Source organism: Eufriesea mexicana, unplaced genomic scaffold (assembly GCF_001483705.2).
Source record: "Eufriesea mexicana isolate 0111107269 unplaced genomic scaffold, ASM148370v2 scaffold474474821, whole genome shotgun sequence".
In the NCBI taxonomy this organism is placed as follows: domain Eukaryota; kingdom Metazoa; phylum Arthropoda; class Insecta; order Hymenoptera; family Apidae; genus Eufriesea; species Eufriesea mexicana.
The window spans coordinates 509407-533752 of record NW_016907964.1 but is presented as its reverse complement, the minus strand read 5'-3'; the positions used below and the strand labels follow the sequence as shown (position 1 = coordinate 533752).

The following is a 24346-nucleotide window of genomic DNA, read 5'->3' as shown; positions in this document are numbered from 1 at the left end:
ATAATTGCAATAGTTTGACAAAACAATAATTTTTAGTTTTTTAAGTAATAATTCTTTTTATTTAACTACTGATTAGTATATCCTGCGAAATATGTAGTTAAATAAAAAAAGGCATTCAAACTATTTCAATTTAATTGCGTATGTAAATTAAAATTTTATTATTCGTATATATGTATAATATACGAGAAAAGAATTAATATAAGATACATCACGAAAATAAAAAACGAATAATAAAATTGCAATTACAATATTTCTCATATTTTATATTCAGTTCTAATTGACATTAAAGACAAATATGTTTCTATTCGCATGAAAATGCAAATAAACACATTTTTCCATGGATTAATTATTTTCATAAAAAACTTATCATTGAGTTTACGCCGAAAGAAGTGAACATAGTTCCAGCGTATTTAAAATAGCCAAGAATTTCAGTAATTTATTCTCGTCTAGGTTCGCAATAATTACAGAAAAATTCACGCGAGCAGAATCAAATGGCAGGCCGTTCCGCTAGGCTGACGTCGAGTTTTCAATTAAGAAATGTTTTCCGCGGAGAATTGCGACCCCGCGGAAGCTTAGTTTCGTTACAATTAATCGTGCAAATTGGAATTCATGGAGAGCCACCATTCCAGCCTGGATACCAGCGAGAGCAGCAACACGAGTCCTTTCACCCGCTGTCTCGCCAAAGATACTCTATCACTTAATTATTTTACTCCGTGAGTAACGCTTTTGCAGAGAAACATTATCACGTTCGCTGCCGATCGGATTTTCGTTACCTGCTATGCTTATACGGTAACAAGTAATTTTTGTACCAAGTTTATTTCTATTATATGAAACTTTATATGTGTTATAGGTGGAAAATTTAGAAGTGCCGTTATTCATTTCATTACTTCTGCATTTTGTATACCAGTCAATATTATATTGAATCAAATATTTTATCTAATTGAAAGGTCGAGTTGTTACGCGCGCTTTTAACACGTTCTGCGTAGCGCTGTTGTCGCGCGGCAGTGCGTTCAAGCTTCGTGTACCATCGATGATGCACGCCATAAACGTCATAAACGTCAAAAACTTAAAACGTATGCGACCCACGCGGCAGGGAACGCTTTAATAAATCACCGCTGTGCGCGTGGAGCCAGATAATAACAGTTGTCTTCTTTTTCGTTCCGTTTTATTCGTAGAATTTTCTGGATATTGTGTTTCTAGATATATTCTTGCTACGTCATTTGCACTAAATTGGCCTGAAATAGCAATTAAACATTTATTTATATAAATACATATTGCACGTAAAATTTATTGAACTTTTATCCCATTACATGAAAGATATATTTTATACATAAAGATAAAGATTAGTTTTATTTAAATTTTTCTGGAAAATATTATTTTTGTTCTATTTACAATACTTTCCATATGATATTTATATATTTCAACAGAGATTGAACTAATAGACTGATTCATACGTGTGCTAAGCTGGTTAAATATTTGATTTACAGATCGATATTACGAGGTTATACTTACACATACTTCTTATTTTTTTCTTACGTGGTGGTAGGTAGACAGGCTTGTAGTGTACCTGTTGTGGTTATTTGGTTATATTGAATCCAATTGTGCGTAACTTATTTTGGAAAACTTCCTAACTTTCTATATTTTTTTTACTAGTAGACAATGATTAATTCCACAATAGATGAGGGTTATCGTAAAATTAAAAGAAATAATTTGAATTTAATTTCCTGTTAATCATCTGTAACAGCAAAAAAAAAGATTAGTCAATAATTGAATAACAAATTTGCTTTCAAAAAATACACTGACCAGTATTTTACTTTATCAATAAAAAGAATACATATTTAATACCGTTATGAATCAGTCTCGAACTAACCTATTACATCAAGTAACCTTCTTTCGTTTCTTTTCGAAAAGATTACACATTCTTGACTTCCATTTACTGTAGGCGGCAGCCATATTTGGAATCCGAGGAGTCTAGACATAATTGGTCAAAGCAGTCACCTAGCAAACGAAGCGTCCAATTTCTAACCTCGAACCGCCAAACCAACGACTCGACCAATTTTCTCCCCACGTTACTAAAATAATTTATCTTTCACACACACTTACCCGTCCGCACCGTATGTTATTTTCGACTACCTAAAAAATTCTGTCATTTTTCGCTGAATACGTTGAATTCGCCTTTTGACGCTGGGTATACGTGATTTATCAAGCCTGGCTGGAACATCTCGTTGGCATCGAGTACGAAAGACTAGAGAACGCGTTCTGGCGGCCGTCGCGCCATTGTCGTAGCTATCGAGCAAAGCATGGTCAAGGTCGATTAAAGAACAGACCGAATGCGTTTCTTTTCTTGCGAGAAAGAAAGAAGGATCCCTGCGCGGTGGATCGAGTACAATGCGAGAAAGACGTTTCTTCTAACTCGCACAATAAACTGTGGCGAATACGGTTTCCTCTGCTTACGTTCTGCTGCTTTCTCCTCGCGGAAATACAGAGTGGGCGTGGTGGGGGAAAAGTATGGGAGGGACAGATCGAGCTGTCCGTCGCGTCGTATGGAAAGAGACCGTCCGGCAAACGGATCAAGGCGAATCAGCTTTTGTAAAACGTCTAAATCGATTTTCTGTGTCGGGCGCTTTTCTTCTCCGAACAGAAATGTGTGTCGACCGTGCTTGCGGGCTCGTTCCTTCTACGATAAGCTGACGATTCACTTCGTCCTTCTGAGTCGAGGGCGAGGCTTTTCGGGATAAAGTAATTCGATGACGTGGGAGATGAAAGACTACGTCGTTGCGGATAGTTCGTTGATAAATGTTGGATTACTCCTTGAAATAATACCGGTGATAAAAATACTTCTGAATTAATCATTGATTATATACGTGATAACATTTGTACTGCATTTCTTACCATAAAATCATTTAAGGCGAACGAAAATAAATATAGTGATGTACTGAATTGTATGAGGTAATGGCCTTCATATTTTTATGTGAATTTTTCTTTTTCCTTTTTTTTTTATTTATTATACTTTTCTTTTCATTGTATTGTAGTGGCAGTTATAAAAGTTGCATGGGAAAAAATATGGCGAACTGTACTAAAATGGAAAAGAGGCAGCTTCATGTTTTTTTCCTCACCAGTACGTTTCTTGTAATGTAATTGAATTTAAAAGTTTAATGTAATGCATTAAATTCTGATCGATGTTTCGGAGATTAGTGCTACTTCCACATAAGGAAATAGAATCCAATTGAAAAAAAATATATCTGGGCGTAATTGGAATTCGATCTACGCGATTACGTGCCTATGCTTTCAGCGATTATGGGCTATTGCCTTTTTTGAAAAATGTATGAAGGCATCGGTATGTCATATCCACACTCGCGTGTTTTTTTATCTAAGAATATTTCACAAACCAACGAGTAACCTTTTAAATTATTAAAAATGCGTCGAATACTTTTCGTTTTTTTTTTCTGGATTTTAATCCCATTGAAATCTCTTAAATTTCTCACGTCTCTATCACAACCTAAAAATAACACGAAATTAATATAAATAAATTATAAAAATTATAATAGATTTCAACAAATTTTACAAAAATTATTCTGCATTTGTATTTACCAAATTAGAGAAATTTTGAAAAAATTTTCTTAATTTAGTTAATATTCTCAACTTTAAATACACTTGGAATTACAAGGTCGTAACATCAGGCACTGATTGCTGTTGAAAAAGCTGTTACAGAGGGAAACTAAAATAACTGAAAGTAAAAAAAAAAAAAAAAAATGAAGTGAGAGAAAAACATTCGCGAGATATCCTGGTTTTACGCTATTTTGAATTTGTTCGGTGAATGGTTACTGAATGAAAGGTAATTCGCTATAGCTGTTGCGTCGCTTTGTAACACGGCCCTGTAACAATTTAGCATTGAAAGTATCCAAAAACGGATAAATGCTGAAATACAATAGGCAAAGTAGAAAAATTTTTCGAATAATATCATTCAAGTCCGAATGAATCAATATAATACTTTATCGTTTTGATCATTTTATTTCTCAAAATCTATTGTTCTTAATGGGTGAAAATTATTGTTAATTGTTTAAAAGGAATTCAGACAAAGTTCGATCTTTATCTGCAACAAGAAAACAGGAAATATAATACCTTTCTGTTGGATTATCTGATTAATAAATATGAATATTTTGGAATTTTATTGCCAATCATTAACATTTAATTTTAACTTTACATAAACTTCATTAGCATTATATTTAATGTCGGAAGGTAGCAAATATAAAAAAGAATTAAGAAATATTTTATATTTACCAAATTTTGCATTTTCATGTTGCCTTTGATTTTCTGTCAATCAGCTACAATGATAAATTTGCTGGAATAGTGAAGGTAATGGTTAAGTAAATTATAGTAAATTGCATAGTGTGGTATATAGGGTGGGTGATAATACCTTGAGTATAGATTTTTTTTAAGAAAGCGATTCGAATGGAACTTGTAACTTAAAAAGAGTTGACTGTACCAATCGTATTTCCTTCGTTGCTCATAACCTCAAAAGTTTCTAGAATCTCTTTACTCTTCTATACGGAGATTAATGTTTTCTTTTATAAAAAAGAGAAAAATCTTTAAACAGCATTAATGAAAACCTAGTTGTATTAAATAATGCAATCTTTTAGTGACCTCGTTACTTAAACGTCTTTTCCAACAAGAGAAAATCGTTCCCTTACCGTCTTTTCTGTATTTCAGTAAAGTTTCGAAAGAAAAGTCGAATAAATATTCGCCGGCGCTTCAACTGTAAAACATCTAAAAGTAGATTCGAACGAGATCCTTTAGTCTTTCACGACCCAGTTAAAACTGTTCGAAACTTCCGAATATAAACTCCGTCTCTTTCCAGAATAATTCCAATGTTACACGAAACACTTTATCTCCCTACTACTTTTCAGGAATGCACATGCTAGCTGTATATCATATGATTTTTTAATGTAACTAACCGAATTATCACGAAAACGTTACACCTTACATCCTACAGCATCACAGAACGAAACAAAAAGGAGGGAAAACATGATTTACAGTACGACTTTGATAGACGTGTTTTCACTGATTCAAATGTCTATAATAACTCAGCACTGAACGCCCGGCATATAGTTCGAGTGACTGTAGCCAATCGCCACTGAGCGTTCATTGTACGGTATAAGTGCTAGTAGTTCCTCTACGCATTCGTTGTATATCGTAAGTGACAGTAGTTACCTATCGCTGATCGTCCGTTGTTTACTGTAAGCGGCTATAGCCACTAGCCACTGAGAGTTCCTCTATACTACATATATATTAACACTACCGAAGATTCGTTATGTACCACAGTGTAAGGCACGTATATGACTGTAATCACTTCGATAATTCCTAATTAATAATTTCAATGAAAATGTTGCGTACATCGAAACAAGCCACATAATGTATTATTCGATGTTTTGATACCGTACCTTTCGAGATTTTAAAGATGTAATCAAAGATGTAATCTCGAAAATGTATCGAGATTCGAAGTAAGCGTTTTGAATATCCTTCTATTTCACTAAGATAAAAAGCGGTAATATATCACGGTGCTTCCCTTCACGACTATAGGACCATTATAGGGGATTAACTCAATCGCCATTCAAATATTACGTTCATCCCTCAAAAGGAATCACAGTTGAAAAATTCCACAGCAAGAGTTTCAAGTAGAAGAGTGGATTTGCCGATTTCCGCCATTTTTCCCTTCAGATACCTACTACCATCGTTTGATGTTTCCATTTCAAAGTGGATCCCGCCAGAGAACGAGTCGACGTTCTCACAATCTGCTCGCTTTCTGCGGACGGAGCGCGTGCGGTCACGCTTGTTCGCCGTTCAGTCGAAAAGTTAACGTTGCCTTACGCGGCAACACGGCTTTTTAAGCGGACAGAGACGTTCGTACGGCTTTTACCGGTGTATCGTGACCCAGTGAATAGCGAGCGAGTGATAGTACCGTGGTAAGCGCGATCAGCGCGTGCACAGATGCTTGTTTCAGGATCAAGGCGAGCTAGCTCACGCGCTAGTACATGATTAAAAAACGCGTCTCACGTGTATTTTCGTTTCTCATTTCTTACTGTGTGCACCGAAAACGGACAATTTTTCTCTGGAGAAATTCGACCATGTACGGTACACGGGTCGTTTACGAACCGTAAAGCAGTGATACTATTGTCCTCCTTTTCACTTGGGAAACAATTGGAGGGTTTTTGTGCATGATTTATTGTGTTCGAATTGAATGGATATTGAAAACGATGAATCTATTATATGCTTAGTATTTGATTTGTGAATTTTTGTTGTAATTGAATTCACTGGTGATTATTATGTAACAACTCTGTATAATCGTGGTTGGTAAAATAAATTATTTATATTAAATTGATAACACTTGGATAAATATTTTACACACTTTTTGACCTGACAAAAAGATCAAAGTTTTTTAAGATAATGATGGAAAATACATTTTTAGCTATACAATAAATTATAATAATTTTATCATTGCAATTTTGTAGGTCATGAAGAGCATTCAAATTTCTATATATTTATTGTAAGTTGTAAATCTATTAAAAAATTAAGAAGATTAAGAAATTCTTCGTAAATTTGCAAATTTATAGATGATCGGAATTTTTTGACTGCCAAATTTTTCTTGTAAAATAGTGATAGTGTTTATCATATGAGGTTCATTTAACTTTCCTCTAGTTTCATACCTATTTTTATTATTTCTAATTTGCATGGTATGAAACAGTTTTATTTGTTGCGTTTCAAATTGGACTGAAAGTTGAGCTTTTTCAACATTTATTGCATTGTTTTTTTTTAGAGTTTTGTTATGTATGGGTGGTTTGAGAGATATTGAACGTGTCGAGAATTCATGGAACCATTAAATGATGTAAAACCATTTCAAAAAGAGAAATTCAAAAACAAAACCAAAGAAAAATCTATTTTTAAATTTAAGAACTAGTTAATGTAATACTAGTTTTGTTTAACAAAATTCAGTCTACTTTATTTTCTGGAAATCCCTTGAATTTGTTTCTATAAAATAAGAAACCACATTCTGTCAAATCCTGGACCACAATAATGCATCATAAATGTTTAAAATTAGTCCAATTAATATTTCCTTTAAGATACTTTTTCTCAATGTATGAGGCATATATTCAACATTTCTTTGAATTATATTGTTCTTTATAGGCTTGCGTTTTTTGAAAATATGAGTACCCTGAAACAGTAGAATAAAATATATTTGTCAGTAATCTTGAGGAAAGAATTTTTTGTGGCAAAGAATAGAGTATCATTATTTTAATACTTGGATAACTTGCAACAGCAAGAAAGGAGAAAGGAAGAAACAAATCATGTTACATCCTGGCACTCGTAACAAACCGATCAGTAAGGTTACTTAATGAACTCGTTCTTCGATGCGAAGACAACGTTGGAACAAAGGATCTATTCTCAAGAACAATAGCTAGACGAGAACTGGTAGAGTAAGCATTGTTAGAATGTCTTTTAGTATCGACAGCGAGAAATACTGGTTAATAATTTCCATTGAGTCAACGTATGAGAAATGCGTTTGCATTTTAATATAATTAGGTGATTGCCTACACAAGTCATTTCACAGTTCCAATGTGTGCAATAAAATAATTCCTTTGTGTGTTAGCATTTAACATATGAAATGTCGCACTAAATGTACGTAAAGACTATTTTCTGTGTCGATTATTCAGGTCATTTTCTTTAGATACCTAGAATGATAATTCTAATTATTTTGAATGCTATATATACAAGGGTCAGTTTTGTCATGACTGTGTAAAATATGTACAAAGTGAATAACAAAACCCTTGTTATTTGAAATATCATTAAACGAGGAACACAGTAATATGGAATTTATAATTATACGTTTCAGCTGATGTGTAATAAAATATTTAATTAAAAGAACAAGTGAAAGGAATGATATTCACATAAAATAGTACCTGCATATAAAATTCTGTTATAAAACAGCGATAGTCGAAATTCGTGTGGAATACTTGAATTGCAGTAATATTGCATCATCGTGTACAATTAAAGGAAACTGATGAATTCTTTAATTTTTTTTTTTCTTATTTCCTTTAAGAAAAATGAAAAATTCCTCCTACATGTTTTTTTTGGAATCATTTACCATTTATTAGTATAATTCGTATGTAAAACGTATTTTGCGTAATTGAAGTCATTAAGTGTTAAATATTGTACTAAACATAATTCTTTGATTATGTCGAATAGTAAATCAGATTTAATACATACTTTTGTTGAATGGTATCTCAATTTAATATCTCGAATTCAACTTCAATTTCCACGATATACCGTATATTTCTTGCTGAATATACGATAAAAGTCATAGGTTGATAAAAAGCACTCCATAAACGTCATGTTTGCGTAACAATAATGTGTAACCACTTAAGTTACAGTAGTAGGTAGCTATGATTGTACAAGTCATCCACTCTTCCTAGAGGACGATATTGGTTATCTCAATGTACAAGGTACGGCATTACGTATGGATTCAGCTGTGAAAATGAAAAAAAGTTAGTGCAAATTGCTCTAATTATATTTGCCTTACCCTTGTTTACCTCGTCGTAGTTTTGTATTTTAATAGTTCCTATCTGTTATTCAAAATAGCTATCTTGCATTTTAATGCAAACACGTGTCCGATTAAATATCATTTTTATAACTTAATATTTATCAAGTAGAGTTGCAGGGTAGTCCACAAGGTCAAGGTATTGAACATTATCTGTAAACAAGCAAGTGAAATTAGTTATATCATCCTGAAGGTTTAAAGTGCATTTAACATTGTAGAAACAAATGTTTCCCGATGCCTCAGCCCTCTGGCGAGATATTTTTAAACTATGCGTACCCGTGCGTTTATAACCTTATATTTCATTGAAAACTCAAGTCAGACCAAAACATGTTTTATACCCCTATTCGAGGTTATGCTCCAGTTACTAAAACACAAAACTTTGCGGTTCGAAAACAAGGTCAAATCGGTCATGCGTTTGCATAAACTTAATTCATTGTTTATAAAGTGCTGAACTCATTCTCGAACTGTTTCCCACGTATGAAATTACACCCTGTATATATCACGCTCACGAAACTCGCGTTGGGAAGCGTCTTTTCCCCCGGTTCTATTTTAAAAGGCTTGTTCTTTTGCTCTACGCACAAAACACGTGGTGTGTTTACAAGCGTACTACGGAAAGCTCATTAATGGGACCGTGGTATACATCGAGGCACTGGTTCGGTGGCCACGGTTCATAAGGAACCGGTCCTGTTTACCCACAGAGCAAATAAAAATTGGTCGTGGCACGCGTTGCTCGCGTGGAATATCGAGGTCCGTTTGTCGTGTAAATATTTTAACGGAAACCCTGATGGCGCTGACTGTTGAAGTGTTTCGCGCGAACCGGCTGACTTACGTGATTTACTAACCACGGACGATTATCTTCCTACTTGTATACGCGCATGCGCGGCTATGTATATAGAGAGGAACGGTGGAATTGCTGTATCATATTTGGTACTGTGCTGTTTTAGTTGTTTATCTGTTATTTCAACACGTTTTTGTATTGCGTTAATTTTATTGTCCAACAGGTGTATTTAACTTCCACTTCTTTTTTATTATTTCTTTTTTAGTCATGTTATTCGGTGTAACTGTCATGAGGTTATATTTTTTGAGGTTAACATCGATGTTTCGTTCCGAGGGAAGAATTAATTCAACCTCTTCTTTTGTACGTATATTATATTTATTTGTTTGTTTGTTTGTTCTATGTAATTAATTCTCGTAATTTAATTTTCCTCAAAGTAAAGCATGGAGCAAAAATAAACAAGTTTCTAGTACCAGAATTATTTTTTTAGGTGTACTGCAATTTTGTATTGGCACTACATAACAAATTTGTTCAGAATCATTACATTTAATTTCGCATTGTTTAAATCGCAACCACGTGAGATATAGAGATTTAAAAAAATTCAGTGCTTTTGATCAGTCGATAAATATCAACTTCATGGTACGAAAGCGATTGCGTGGCAATGCAAATTCTGTGAGTTAGTTCCTGTGAAATTCATGATACATTAAACATACATTGCCGGACTACATTCAACTGATTGCATCAGGACCATATTCTCGTATCACAATTGCCAGTTCAATTCGTTACCACTACAGACTGTGCACAACGGACAGGTGCATAAGCAACTGGTATTCACGATCGTTTTCGAACGCGATAATATCCGATATCGTAACGCAGCCGATATTTCTGCAATGACAAACCGGTACAATGAACCGCGAAGATCGTAATAGATGTAATTCTATAACCGACTGGCAATAGGGGGTGCATCTATCTTTTTTTACCGATCGTCGGTAATAAAGTAGACTTTAATAAATAGATTATCATGATTGTAACTTTTTCGGTACAACATATCAATTAAATAATTCATAAGTTAGTATAATAATAACAAAATAGCAATATTATTAAATTATTATTACAAAACGTAATATTTGTTGACCTCGAACTATCTTGTCCATTGGTTTTATTTTTTCTGCCAATGTGCTGTCAAATGTGATATGCTTCCTTTGGTTTGGTTGCTTTCTTTTATCGTTAAATTTTTGGGGGTAATTTAAATAGAACAGAATACCTGACTTAAGGAATTATTTCATCTTGTTAATTCATTATCATATAATTCATTATTCTCGCAGTTCGTGCAACATCGAACGAAGGAAGCCTACTCAAAGAGTAACACAGTACGAAGAAATGGTTTGCAAGACAAACAAGGGTTATCTCCGTTATGCTATTAATTACCCAAGGTACCAAAGCGAACGATAATGACAAAAGGGGAAGAAGAGAGAGATCAGAGGAAGATTCATCGTGGCGTGGTTCCATAGAAAACGGTAACCGTAACGGCTGCGAGGAGCAGAGAAAGAAGCAAAGAAAAAGAGCGAGTGAGAGAGAGAATTAGGATGAAAAGAGAAACACACAGAAAGCGGATGAACTGGCCAGACAAAGACTTTATGCTTGACGTCAGCGCTCTCTAAGTGCAGTGGTGTTCATATGTATTACTCCAATATTTATTCGATTCATCGGATTTTTTTCTCGGAATGCGAAAAATACTTTTTTACGAAAAAGTTGGAATTGAGATCTCGCAGCATCCACGACAGATTTCAAAAGAGTGTAAGAGATAGAATTAACCGCGTTGTCTTCCGTATCTCTTTGGTTGCTCATCTGTGTGTTTCTTCGCAACTAGGTTAGCTAAGATTGATAGGGTGGTGACATATAAACATACTCGTATCTCGAGGTTATAAGTTTAAAGCGGGCCTGTGGAGGGCGCGGATCAGTCGTTAGGACTTGGCAAGCAATTTACGAGGGTTTTTGCCCCGAACCGTTTCGCGTCCGTGGTGCAAAACCGCTCGAATTTCGCCCAGTGTGTTTCAGCGGCATTACGTGCCCGCATTCAGAACGGTCGCAAGATAACCTAAATTTGTTCTTTCACGATCTTCCATTTCCGTGATATTTACGGGATACACCGAATTATTCCGGTAACGTATTTTTACTTCATGCTCCGTTGTCGAGGAATTTCAAATTTAATACCTAAAAACTTTCGTGCGTAGTCCGGTTAAAAATATGGAGTCAGAGGAAATGAATGGATCATAATTTATAGACGTCTAGAGCACTTGACATATTGCTCATTATCGTGACAGTTACCGATGGTGAATATGAACTTTCCCGTTTCAGTAACAGATAATATCTTTTTTAAGGTGACTTGTTCATGAAAAAGAGGTCTTGTTTCAAACTCGTGTTTTTCAATGAAAGTTTTCAACCAAAGATTAATAGAAGTAACTTTTATATTTGCACAAACGCGGACGCTTTAAATATCATTTGAAATATAAGTAGCCTGGCTTGCACCGTGTTAGTATGAAAAGAAAGAGAGACATTGAAAATGTGTTGCTCGTAAATCGAACGTGTCAATCGTGCGAACTTTCACGCACGCGATATTACTCAATACCACAGCAGGCGAACGTCATTAGTAAACGCCAATGCCGATTTTGTTCTACACGAGGAGCAAAATGACTCGTGGTAATGTTTTCATTGCCACAATTCCACGAAGTTTTTCTACGCTTTCGTAAAAGTGTACCTGACCGCGCACAAAGAGAAAGTGCACGGACTACTTGTGCGGTTCTTGCGAAATTCCAATTCTCGTCCAGTACGTGGTTCGATTACTATATAGTAAACACCTAGATGATGCTGACCATAAAGTTTATAAATTCCTGCGGAAATCAAAGGGTAGCTATATATACTTATTATAAATTGGAAATTTATAATAATTTTTCTAATATTATTTCTTTTTTTTTTTAGCTTCATTTGTTTAAGGATCATTTTTACTTATTTAAAATTATTGGAATATCAAGAATCAAGGAAACGTACTTTAATCGTGAAAACGAAACCTAATTGTACCATGTCTTCTTGTGCAAATTATGTTTACCATCGAAAGTCGGAAGCTTTCTATTGGGATAGCCTGATTCTCGCCGGATCAACAAATATTATCCACGTGGAAATTGAATCTCTGTTTCACAGGTATAGCAACAAGGAATTGCAGCGTGGTAGTACCATGAAAACAGTTGGATAACACGAAATGCAAGCGCATCGCTAAATGGGAGACGCTCCGTGTCTAGGGATAAATGTTTACTACGAAAATAAAGTAGCGCGGTAGCGCTGTTTCGTTGGTTCATAAATTGTAATTAACGAAACATTTAGCGAGCAGTTGGATATTCCGTAAAGTTTCGATGTTCAGTGTTTGTACAGTAAAGGGGCCGTGATCGAATTTTTTGATAGGTTATGACGTACGAGAAACGGATTAACGCTATTAATTATTGAAGGGTATATACTGCGCTGACTCTTAATACTCTCCTATTAAAATTTAATTATCTTACACGTTAACGAATGGCTATGCTTGGGTAATTCATGGTCTGTTGCTTTGCGAACATAATCCTCGAAATAATTAATAATCATTTATTATTTTCCTTTATGTACTAAATCGTCTATACGTCTCAGTCGACTTAGGAAAAATAAATTTTTGTTGATAGCTCGAAGCAATATTCTGTTCTTGTTCCCATCATATTATCTGATAAAATCATAAAGCTAATATAGTTGGCTGTAATTGGGATTATGGAGAAAATAGGGCAAGAATAAAAGGATTAGAAGACGTCTGGGGGTTGGGTGAAGGTAATACTAGCAAAGACTGTACTTCTAACGCTTCTAACGTGACACATGATACGTACGTGCACGGTATCATGGATTTCACATAGGTCATCGGTATTACGTAATAATTAATTCTACAAAATATTCGATACATTATTTCAGGTTTCGTGTTATTTCTTATTAATACTTTTCATTGATTCTTTAATAATCCTTGTTTCATTATTTCTTAAAACTTTTATCAACTATTTTAAATAGGTACTTTCGAGTATGACCATGGATAATTATTGTAATATTATAGTGGAAAAATCGAAACAGAGCATTTGTAATTTATAAAAATTAGAAATATATTCCATCTATGTTATCAGTGTAAAATACTCGAAAGTCAATATTAATTATTCAATCCTAGAATTTATTTAGCTAACTTTTTGAATAAATGCAATAGATATTCTTTCAGTCTAACTATTTTTCCTTTCAATTATTTAATTCTTCAGCGAGCTATAATTGTGAAAATAGATTTCACTGGAAGTTGTTACGAAGATCAAGCAATTTTCTAATAATTCACATTTCAGGAGTTACAAACAGATAAAGCCTCTTCACAAAATTTTAATTTCATTTATCTATTAACGATTAATAATTTGAGATCCTTAGATAAAAATAATCGTATTATCCAAAGGCTTAAACATTAATTGCTATACACTAATTACACAGAATTAAATTATTGCAAGTTACGTATTTTAAAAACTTACTAAAGGTCATGTTTTCTACGTCATCGTTGTTACGAATATTTATATGTTGTTTGTTTGTGTGAATACATACGTTTATGATAAAGGTAGTAGAAATAGAGAAAGTGCTGTTACTCGAACGGCGCCGAAAACTTACTGTAATTTCTCCGGTTTGCAATTTCCTGTCGTTCTTTGAGCCGCTACGTCCGTTTCCGCTATTACTTTACGACGAACAGTGTGGTCATGGTTGTCAGAGGAATCGTGTTGAGCATCGTAAATGTTTGCAAGTATTGCAACTGCTCTATACATCCTTGAGACTTTCGCTCAAGGCCCAAGTTTCTACGGTCTTGGACCGCTCCCAGCTTCCGGGTGTAAACCATGACCTTTTGGAACAGTATTCCGTTGCTTCACTAATATTATAATACCAGCATCTCCTATGTTATAATACGTAAGTGTTTATAATTTAAATGCTTGTTAATTATTCGAATGCTTACATTTCAAAACAATTTTCCATCCTCTTCATCTCCAGCTACTTAAATTATCCTTCTATTGAGTAAAATTTAGTAGCACAGCTACTATTAACTGGAGGCAATTTTCTATAAATATATCTTTTCCAGAGAAATCCATTCACAAAGAGTTAATTACTAATGCATTGAATTTTTGGTGTTTCAAAGCCAAATTTGTTCCCGTTTCTCTCTATTAAATTAAATTGAAAGCATAAATTTTATATTGGAGAAACATTGAAATTAATTTATCGGAAAATCCAATTTACGTCTCAGGATTTAGAGAAGTATTATACACTGTGATACCATACGATAAATATTACAAATTTATGGCCAATGTTGCTATACACGCTTCAATTATTAGAATAAACGATCAACAGGTAAAGGTTCCGTGTTCGAATTACGCTCAGACAATTCGATCAGCCGACAGTAATAACGTAAATGAATCGGCATTAATAATGTATAAGACAAGTCTTTTGGCGATATTAAGCGGAGTGTAGAGAAAATTTGTCGACTTCCTGGATAGCTTAATTGATTAAAGCGTTTGATCTACGAAAGAAAGATACGGGCTCGAATTCGACTTCAATAATTGATTCCACTGACTCCTTTTCTTCGTATGCAGTAGTTAACATGTTGTCTTTTATTTGAATCATCCATGAGTCACATTCTTCCGGCAGAATCTATATGACCAGCTGTTGAATTGTGCTTGCCCTCTTGTATCTTTATGCGTCATTCCCTCTTTTTTCTGAAACAAAAAATTTGATGAATACGAGTTAAGTGGATATACATTATCATAAGCATTTTAAACTTAAAATTCGTAGTTATTGTTACTTAATCTATATTTTGTTTCTATATCAAATTTTATATTAATTGTTCATATTAATTTTCCTCAACCACTATTAACAATTGATTATTATTCCTATGCAATATATTGTTATATAATATACAATATTCACCGTGATTATTGGCAATTTAAAATGTGTAATTATAAATGAATATATCTGAAGTTTCATCGGTATCTGTGATAAATACATCCCAGATAATATCTTTAAAGATTATTTGATAACACTACGCTATCTTATAATCTTAATTCATAGAGCTAATAAAAATGACAAAAAACGAACTAAGTCAATTATCAGTTTTATTATCGTGCTTTTAAAATTGCCTTTCAATTTCCTTTCAATTTATTCCATGAAAATGGGAAACCGTGTCATTAATAAAATTATTCTACGTGCTGGTTATTTAATAATGCGACATAAAGTCCCGGCGGAAAATTATGAAAGAGAATTACGTGCCGCCGAAGATAATCATCGATCGGCGGGCCATAATGCCATAAGACGGAACCGGATTAACCTCGAACGGTATTTGTAGAGACTCGATCGCATGTACTCGAAGTACCGTTCCCGTATACCGTATACCGTAACGCTGTGTGTTGTTATAGCGTAGTAAGTAGTTCAGCCAAGTCCCGCTTTCAACCTGCGGAAAAGTTTATCCGTGGTACGGTGTGTTGCAAGCACTCGTCATTTACAGTTTAACGCTTCGATCGTCTCGTGAAAGAATAATGAAACTGCGCAGCCTCGACCACTGGAAGATTCACGCAATACAGTAGACAAAGACGCAAAACTGCGATGCATGCTTGAGGCCCTGGAGGGGAAAAAAAACAAGAATCGAGAAAGGACAGTGGAAGTTTAAAAGCTTTATCAGTAGAGTTTTGAGGATTTAATAAGTGAACTTCTTACGAATGAAAAATCAAACGTTGTTTTGATTATAACATTTGTAGATCGTGGCTTATTTATTTATTTAATTCTACTGAATTTTGTGGTAGGCTAATGAATAATTAGATAGAACGAAATTAATGTAATATCATATCTTTGTTAAATAAATTTGTTTACAGATGTTTCAAGAAGTTAAGCAACATTGCAGTAAAGTATATTTATGATTACTTACATTTCTACTTCACTTGTAACAATTAAAGTTCAGAAATTAATTTTCATATTCCATTATGAAAATTAGAATTTAATTCCTTGGTAAATATTTTCTTCTCCGCACGTGGATTAAATTCTATCCATTCATCTCTGAAATCAATTTAGCGAAATTAAAGTAAGGCACACTGAACGTACCAACAATTACCCCCCATAAAACCTCAAACACTCGCTTCACTTCCAATCAGTCACGGCTCAGTTGGCCAAGATTACGTAAACTGTGAGCTCGTACGGGCAACGAATTGATCCGAACAATCTTAATATCCTGCAGTCGGAAGGTCACGGAACATTGTCTACCGCTCGCAGTCGGCCACGAGCGAGGTATTAAATGGTTGACGAGCTGCCCGGTAAACTGACCGCCTATCGCGATGGACCATTCCAGTAGGACGTACCAGCATAATACCCGGTCGCATAGACGCGTACGGAACAGCATCCTGTGGCCTGCCCGGTATTCATGGCACGCTTTGCGATTCAAATTCGTTAGACTAATGGCTGGACGTGTCGGCCGAGGCTCGCTCAATTTCGTGGCGTAACAGCTAAAAGTTGTTGGCTACGCGGGCTGCGTGCAGGCCTGAATAAGGCTAATTTACAGACGACTATACGCAACGGAGGAAAGTTGGGGCGCCATCTAGAAACGACAAAGCGAGAGTAGTCATTCCGAGGCATTGTGTAGCGCCGGAACTTTCGAGTGGTAAACACTTAATTCGTGGTGGACGCGTGCCATCATTTCTCCCATTTCCTAGGGACTTTTTTATGCCAAGGTTTCCCTTTTTATGGTCTTGATGACAGCGGTGGATTAGAGTTAGGAAGATGATTACGAGGATAAAAAGAGTGTAGAATTAGTTTAATGAGACATTGAAGTAATAAGGCGTGTAGTGTAGATTAATCATCGTTATCTGTTTAGTGGTATATTTGGAACGCGGTGGTGGATAGAATTTGTTTAATTGCCTTATAGTATCATTATACTATTTTGTATCTGATATGGTTATATTGTTTGTTATTGTTGATAGATAGATGTGAAATATTTTCTGTCAAAATGTTAATTATTTTTAAAATTATATTTAATGTAAGAAGTAAAGATCAATCACTATGACCACGAAACGTGAACGTGTAAAAACTTCGTTATTCGTTAATTTTGCATAGTTTATTACATTTTGTTACGTAAATATGCTTAAAGAAGGTATGGACGACACAATAAAATTAGTTATAAACTCGATACATCATTTTTAATTTAAGTAGGTTATGATTTCGACATTGTTTCGGATTGTGAATTTTTTACCTTTGAATAACTTTCTCACATTTTCTATATTTATAAGGTCATGCCCTTTTTCTGTAGCGCAAAAATACGAAGATGATTAGCTTTTACGACGAGATAAATTGCGAGATAAACTAGAATTCAGACTTCAGGCTTAATCTAGCCCTTGATTCTTCTAAGGATTGAAGAGAAGATTACAGGTCCAAAATGAAAAAACTTTCTCCCTAAATTCTTTCCAGTCTTTTTTTTCTTCGTTCAAAGTTTTACCGCCTCGTAAACCGTGATAAAGTTGTCTGATGCTAACCTACGTTAAGAGTGCTCGGTAATCTCTGAACTCAACGAAGCAATTGTACGATTTATTGTTTATGGCTCTGGAAAAACATTTTTTGAAGCAACCACTCCAGTAAATAAGAATTCTGCAGATAAAATATTTAAGGGGAAAATTAAATAAGGAGTAAAGTTTTTACAAATTCTACGAAGATGAGAATTTTTAAATGAGAATTTTCGCACTTGTTAACTCTACTCCATCAGCTAAAAGACTAATAGTTGAAATCTCGACAAAAATTTCAGAGTATTACATCTGAATAATACATTTACGTACAATACAGTTACTTAAAAGGAGTTTGACACGTTTTATACAGTTTTATTTAAATATTTCCCTCTGTAAAAATCAGCTGAGTGCATTTTACCGTCATTTGAACAAATTTACCCTCTTCGTGAGCTTATGAAAGAAAGAAAAAAGGGAGGAAAAATATGAAGTTTCCATCGAACGAGTTCTGCTCTGAATTCATCTTTCTCGAAATACTTTTTACTCAATGCTTGGCATAAATTCGCCGAATAGAAAAAAATTTCATGCTCCTCTCCACCTTTGCATTCATCTTTTTCTCTCGTTCGTGAATTCTCGATTCGCTGGGCTACTTGGCATTTTATCAGTCATTCGTCGTTCTCTATTTAACGGGCATATAATTGGAGCAATTCCAAGGTTAAGAGTGTTTCAAAACCACGTTTTTTTTTCTCATGGTTCCTCATCACAATGATCAAAGGAATATCATGCTGCTTTTATATAAGTACGTGACAGAATTTTGTAGTTTTTCAAATTTGCTAACAATAATAAATATTAATGTCTCTAACATAACATTTGCAATAACAGATACGATAATATCTTCTGACTAACAGATTCAGAAATTAGAAATGCCCCTTCCTGAATCTGTTTATACTTTACTACGTGTTATCTAGCTACATTCGTGGCATAGATCGTGATCCAAATGTAACAAACACGAATCATCACGATGCTTAATTTCAATCCTAATTTTAACTGACAGAATCAAGGACCAACGAACCCGAGTTAATAGTACTTGAACACTTTTTGTCTGTTACAATATTCAAGCAGTAGATAGTTAACTCTAAAACGTACAGCTATCAAAAAATCAGAAAAGAAGTACCAATCTGTATGCAACGCCATAAACAGTGAAGGGTCCATTTAGCCTAAGTTGCAGGTAGAAAAGTATTCTTGAACTACCAACATTTTAGTCGGCTATTTTATCACGTTTCTTAGAATTTCAGCCTTCTTCTACAGCATACCTGAAACCAAAAATATTTGTTTACATACGAAAGAATTCAATTCAAAGCTCAACATTACAAAATCCAAAGTTCTAAGATTCTATTTTTAAAGTTTTTATATGCAGTAACTTGGCAGTACTGATACTCGAAGAAATGAGCATTTCATTTTGGGGACGTATCTATACACTCTGAAATAATCGCTATCGAACGTAACACTAAACACCCAATGCAATTCTTGACGTGATATCACGACTGCCGAAGCATTAAGCTCGCAGATCCGAGGATTCCTCCGTCGAAATCGAACGTCGAGGGCAGCGTAGCCCCTCTAAATTATGCGCATAACTAGCAACCAGCCGCTTTTTCTCGCGGTGTATTTTTCGTTGAATATTGAGCGGCATAATAAGTTCGCTGGAACAGAGCCGGCTCACTCTCCAAAGAGCATTCGAAGGTCCTAGAAAAAGGGAGCCAGAGGAAGTGGTAGCTACCCACGACGCTGCGACCAAGAAAGCAGGATGAAGCGCGATGAGGGGGGAAAGAGGGGGGAAAAAAAGTTGGGTGAAGAGGCAAGGGAGAAGGCAGGCCCAAGACATTAACGAAGAAAGCTTTCCGAGCGAACGGTTAAGTTAGCCTGGAATTTATGGCCGCGCCGAATCAGACGTGAAACACCCACGGCGAAAAGAGGAAATCAATTCGAGAGCCCTCCCGACTGGTTCTGGCTCGAACGGAAGTCGCGAATCCGACTGTTCCCGCAGGCACAAACCGTTCCTCTCCCCCTTTCTCTCTTTTTCTCCCTTTCTCTTCTACTATCAGCCTGTGCACGCTCTGCGTTCCAACTACGAGAGATTCTCGTGAGATCGTTGGAAAGGAAAAGAGGGTACTGGTCACGAAGAGTCAGAATCAGAATCAGACTCGTCAGAGAGTTTTGTCTGGGAGTTCTGAAACGCAAACGTTGGTGGAGGCTCTATAATCGACATTTTGCTCGAGAAAGTCTGTCAGGAGAGGGCTCGTTGATTGATAGGAGATGGAAACGTGAAATTCACGCCCGGAAACAAGTTTCGTGTGATAGATGTGGGGAGAGATGTTGCTGCTTCGTAAGATAAAGTCTCGAGTGGAAGCATGGATTGATACGCCGTTTTATATATTTTGAATGAAAAATGTAGCGACGTTGGTATATCCAGTGTGATTCGAGACACGGTATAGGATCTCAAATATATATGTAAAACACTTGAGCAAATGAAATTGTGGTATTGAGATCGCTCTACGAAGTAATTTTTATTTTTCAACAAATTTCCGACGATTCTGTGGAAGAATAATAATTTGATAGAATAAGTAAAATTAGACTTTGTCTAAAATAATTCATATAAGATATATAATTTTAAATAGATATATTAAAAGTTAGTGTATTACCGTTGTTTATTCGAAACTAATTTTAATGGATAGAATAAAATCTCTGCTTCTTCCTCGGAATCAATTTACCAGCTTGTGGTGACTGAATATTTCCTGCTTATTTTAATAAACACTGTCATTTATTCCACGAAGTCCGGACCCTTTACTGGCACTGGAAATGTGGGTGAGAATGGCCCAGAATATGTGTATAAGTTTTGGTAAACTGTTATAATTATATTTTTAAAACATTTATTACCTTGAACAAATATCTCGAGAAGTCAATTAATAATTCACCCATTATTTGACTGTTGCAACAGTGCTTGCTCCAGATGACCCGGCTGTGGTCACTGAAAGTTAATATTACTTTAATAGATATCGAATAATATAATAAGTATTTGATAATTTATAGTACTTGCTAATTGGTGGAAAAACTACTTAATCGGTATAGGTCATGAAGTATTCAACTTCTTGAAAATAATTAACCCTGTACTCTTGAAATCTACATTATTTTGTATTCTCAGCTTTCAAAATTTTTATGGATTCGCTTACCCAGATATTTGAACGTTTACTTTAATTGTTCGCCACATTTTAGGGCTAAGCTGCGTTTCTTCCAACAGGGATACACGCAGTTTGCTCGTAGAGATTGGGCACCGTTTAATTCGAACGATAGAAGCGGAAGTCGAGACACGACCTAGTTCAACCAGGCGAGGAGCGGCGACAGTGGTAGGAAAAAAGTTTAACGAACTTAGCCAAGCACCGAAAGTAATTCGAGGATGATTAACTTTTCAAGTTTCCGTGCGATGATGTAAAGTGTCGTCTGGCCAAGTTCTCTCTCTCTCTCTCTCTCTCTCTCTCTCTCTCTCTCTCTCTCTCTATCTCTCTCTCTCTATCTATCTATCTATCTATCTATCTATCTATCTATCTATTTCTATTTCTCTCCATTTCCATTTCCATCTCCGTTTCTTACTCTCTCGTTGGTATTCGGCAGAAATTTTCCTAGGCGTTCAGTTCCTTCCCTTGGCGAGGAGAGCAAGTAATTTACACGACACATCCTTCTAAATCTACTGAGAACCTGTTTATACGACGCAGTCTCCCCTAGACGTTAACACCTCGAAATTTCTTGGTGCGATATTAATACCAGTTGGAAACTTGTGTTTTTATCCGATTCAGGTATATAGGTAAAAGAGTAGCGTGAACACACATTGTCGGTCTATATATAATTTTTGAAACTTGACAGTGTGTGAACATTCGCGTCCCGAAATACTTGGATGACTCGTGCCATGTCTAATAGAAGGAACGATTGCGTGACCGTTTACGTTAGTACTAAAGATTTAGTACTAGTTTATGATTCGTGCAATTGGCACATATATACAGGCTGTCGTATAAATGGTGGTACAAGCTGGAAGGTGGTGATTCTATATGAAAAAATGAATACATATATAGAATAAAATTTTTTCATTTGAAGTTTCGTTGTCGTGAATATCGACTTTGAATGTTCACCAATTACGCGGTACTTAACTTTATTACTTTACAAGCGATTGTAGAAAATACTTAGGTGATCCAGGAATTGCATCAAGTTATCTAAACGTTGTATTACCTCAGGAAAGGTTTCTAAAGAATTTCAAAAATTCTTTGTTATCCATCTACCAGGAGGAATTGTCGTGAATCTAATTTGTTAAAAATATTAAAACAAAGATGTTGAAAAGTAACATGTTTACCAAATATTTCAAATAAATACGTCTATCAAAGAAGACACTTCAGAGATCCTCTGTTGCATTTTAAAAACAAGGTACACCTACAAAAAGAAAACGTAATTTGGAGAAATTAGTTCTTTCAACCATTCAGTTTCTGTAACTCTTTCTGCTGGTTCACAGCCAAGGATAGATGAAGCTGTCCCAATTGCATGGATCAACCTGCACAATATATAAAATATGAGCATTGACTTTCAATAAAAACTTTCACATTTCATACCTTTCGTTTATATGATATTCCACTGTGTTATAGGAAAACGTATATTCTATCTTTAATCTGTAACTAAGACATATGAAGGTTGAATCCAAGGAACTTATCGAAGAAGACATTACCAGTATATTGATAAGTTGATCGACGAAAATACCATTGAAGGATCGATTCATAGGCAATGAGTACGATTTACGAGCGATTTACTTGAAGTTCGGTAATAAAGTATGACGATAAAGTTAATCGAACTTTTTGTATTTTACTCGATGTTTACCGAGAAGGCAATTCGATTGCCTATTGCGTAATATTAATCTACTTTAATAGCCTCGAATACGTTCGTTCTTTATGAATATCTCTTTAGTATAAATCGCTTATTAGCAATTTATGTTGAATTTATGGCAGTTTTATCATACAAGTACGTAAGATATCTGAAAAATAGAAAATGTAAATCACAAAGCATATCAGAAGAATAAAATAACGATTAAAATTTATTTAATAACAAATAAAATAATTTTTCATAATTACCTTTGTTTTCGTGAAAATTAATTTCTTATTCGTTATAGAATTTGCGCAACATCGAATTGCATTATAACGATAAAGCGTATCTTAACAACGGTTTCTTACGATAATGGAAGTTGCAATAAGGTTCGAAGGTTAAGATGATTCGATGAATTTCTGATGCGAACCATTGTTAATCGAGTTCCGAGAATTGAGTTTTTGGAAATGTACATGTGAATATGGACAATGTTAATCCCTTGTAACTAGGATCTTATTTACTTACAGAACAAGAATCTCAAGATTGATTACAGTTTTTCAGTTTTATTTGACATCTTCGACATTGTTACGGAATGGTTGTTTAGTGGAGACATCTCTAGTCTCAATCGTGGAACTTGATTCAAACTCGTTCAGGGGTCTCGATTAAAATCTGCAGTGACTCACTTAGTGAGTCACTTAAGGTACATCAGACTCCTGTTAGTCCCAAGGGATTGGATTGGTCTTCGAAAATCTTAAACAGCATATAGTGTACAATATTCAAGATTGCAAGGTATCATACAATCGATAATACTTTGTATCTTGACGGTATGATTAAATTAATATATGATTAAATCACGATAGTTCCTGTATCGATTAAAGAGATTCCTTTTTATCACACTCATAATGTACAGATTAATTTAGTCCGAAGATAAAGAACTTTTAAAATACTTAAGTAATTCTGTAAAGTTTGTACTATTTGAACACCGATTCCTTTATTACATATTTTTTTAAAACCAATTTTATCGTGTTATAATATTCTATTTTTCACTGTAATAACAAGGAATAAATTCATTGACGTTCCTTTTATCTGTAATTTTCTAGTTAGTTACATCCTGCCAGAGATAAGGAAGTGTCCGGATACTTCTGACCGGTAGTGTACATGAGTACGTAACTTCCGAGTATGCATTATGGAGAGTTCACTTTTCGTTACCAATTGAGCAAGCCATACACATCGAGCAAATTTAGATTATAAAATGAAATACAAGATCGGTAATGAAGAATTCTTTTGAGGAAATTTAATCTGAAGTTTATAGAAGGTAATGCCAGTATTTATCCTGTGATTATTTTAGGTCTCAGTATCTCACAAATAAAAGGAATCTCACAATATTTTATAATAACCTTAAATTTCAATACAATTTTAATCTCTTGAAGCTTTATCTACTACTTCTTTCGTTACGCCATCTTGCAATCGACGATATAATCGGAAAAGGCGATCAGCGCAAAAACAGGGAGAAAGAGTCGATAAAAAAGATTT

The 24346-nt window shown here is 34.8% G+C and overlaps 1 protein-coding gene across 2 annotated transcripts in view; it reads left to right on the top strand.

Moving 5' to 3' along the window:
- The window catches only part of UBL3 (ubiquitin like 3), a 92181-nt gene that overhangs the window by 1945 nt on the left and 65890 nt on the right, over nt 1-24346 (top strand). The window lies entirely within an intron of this gene.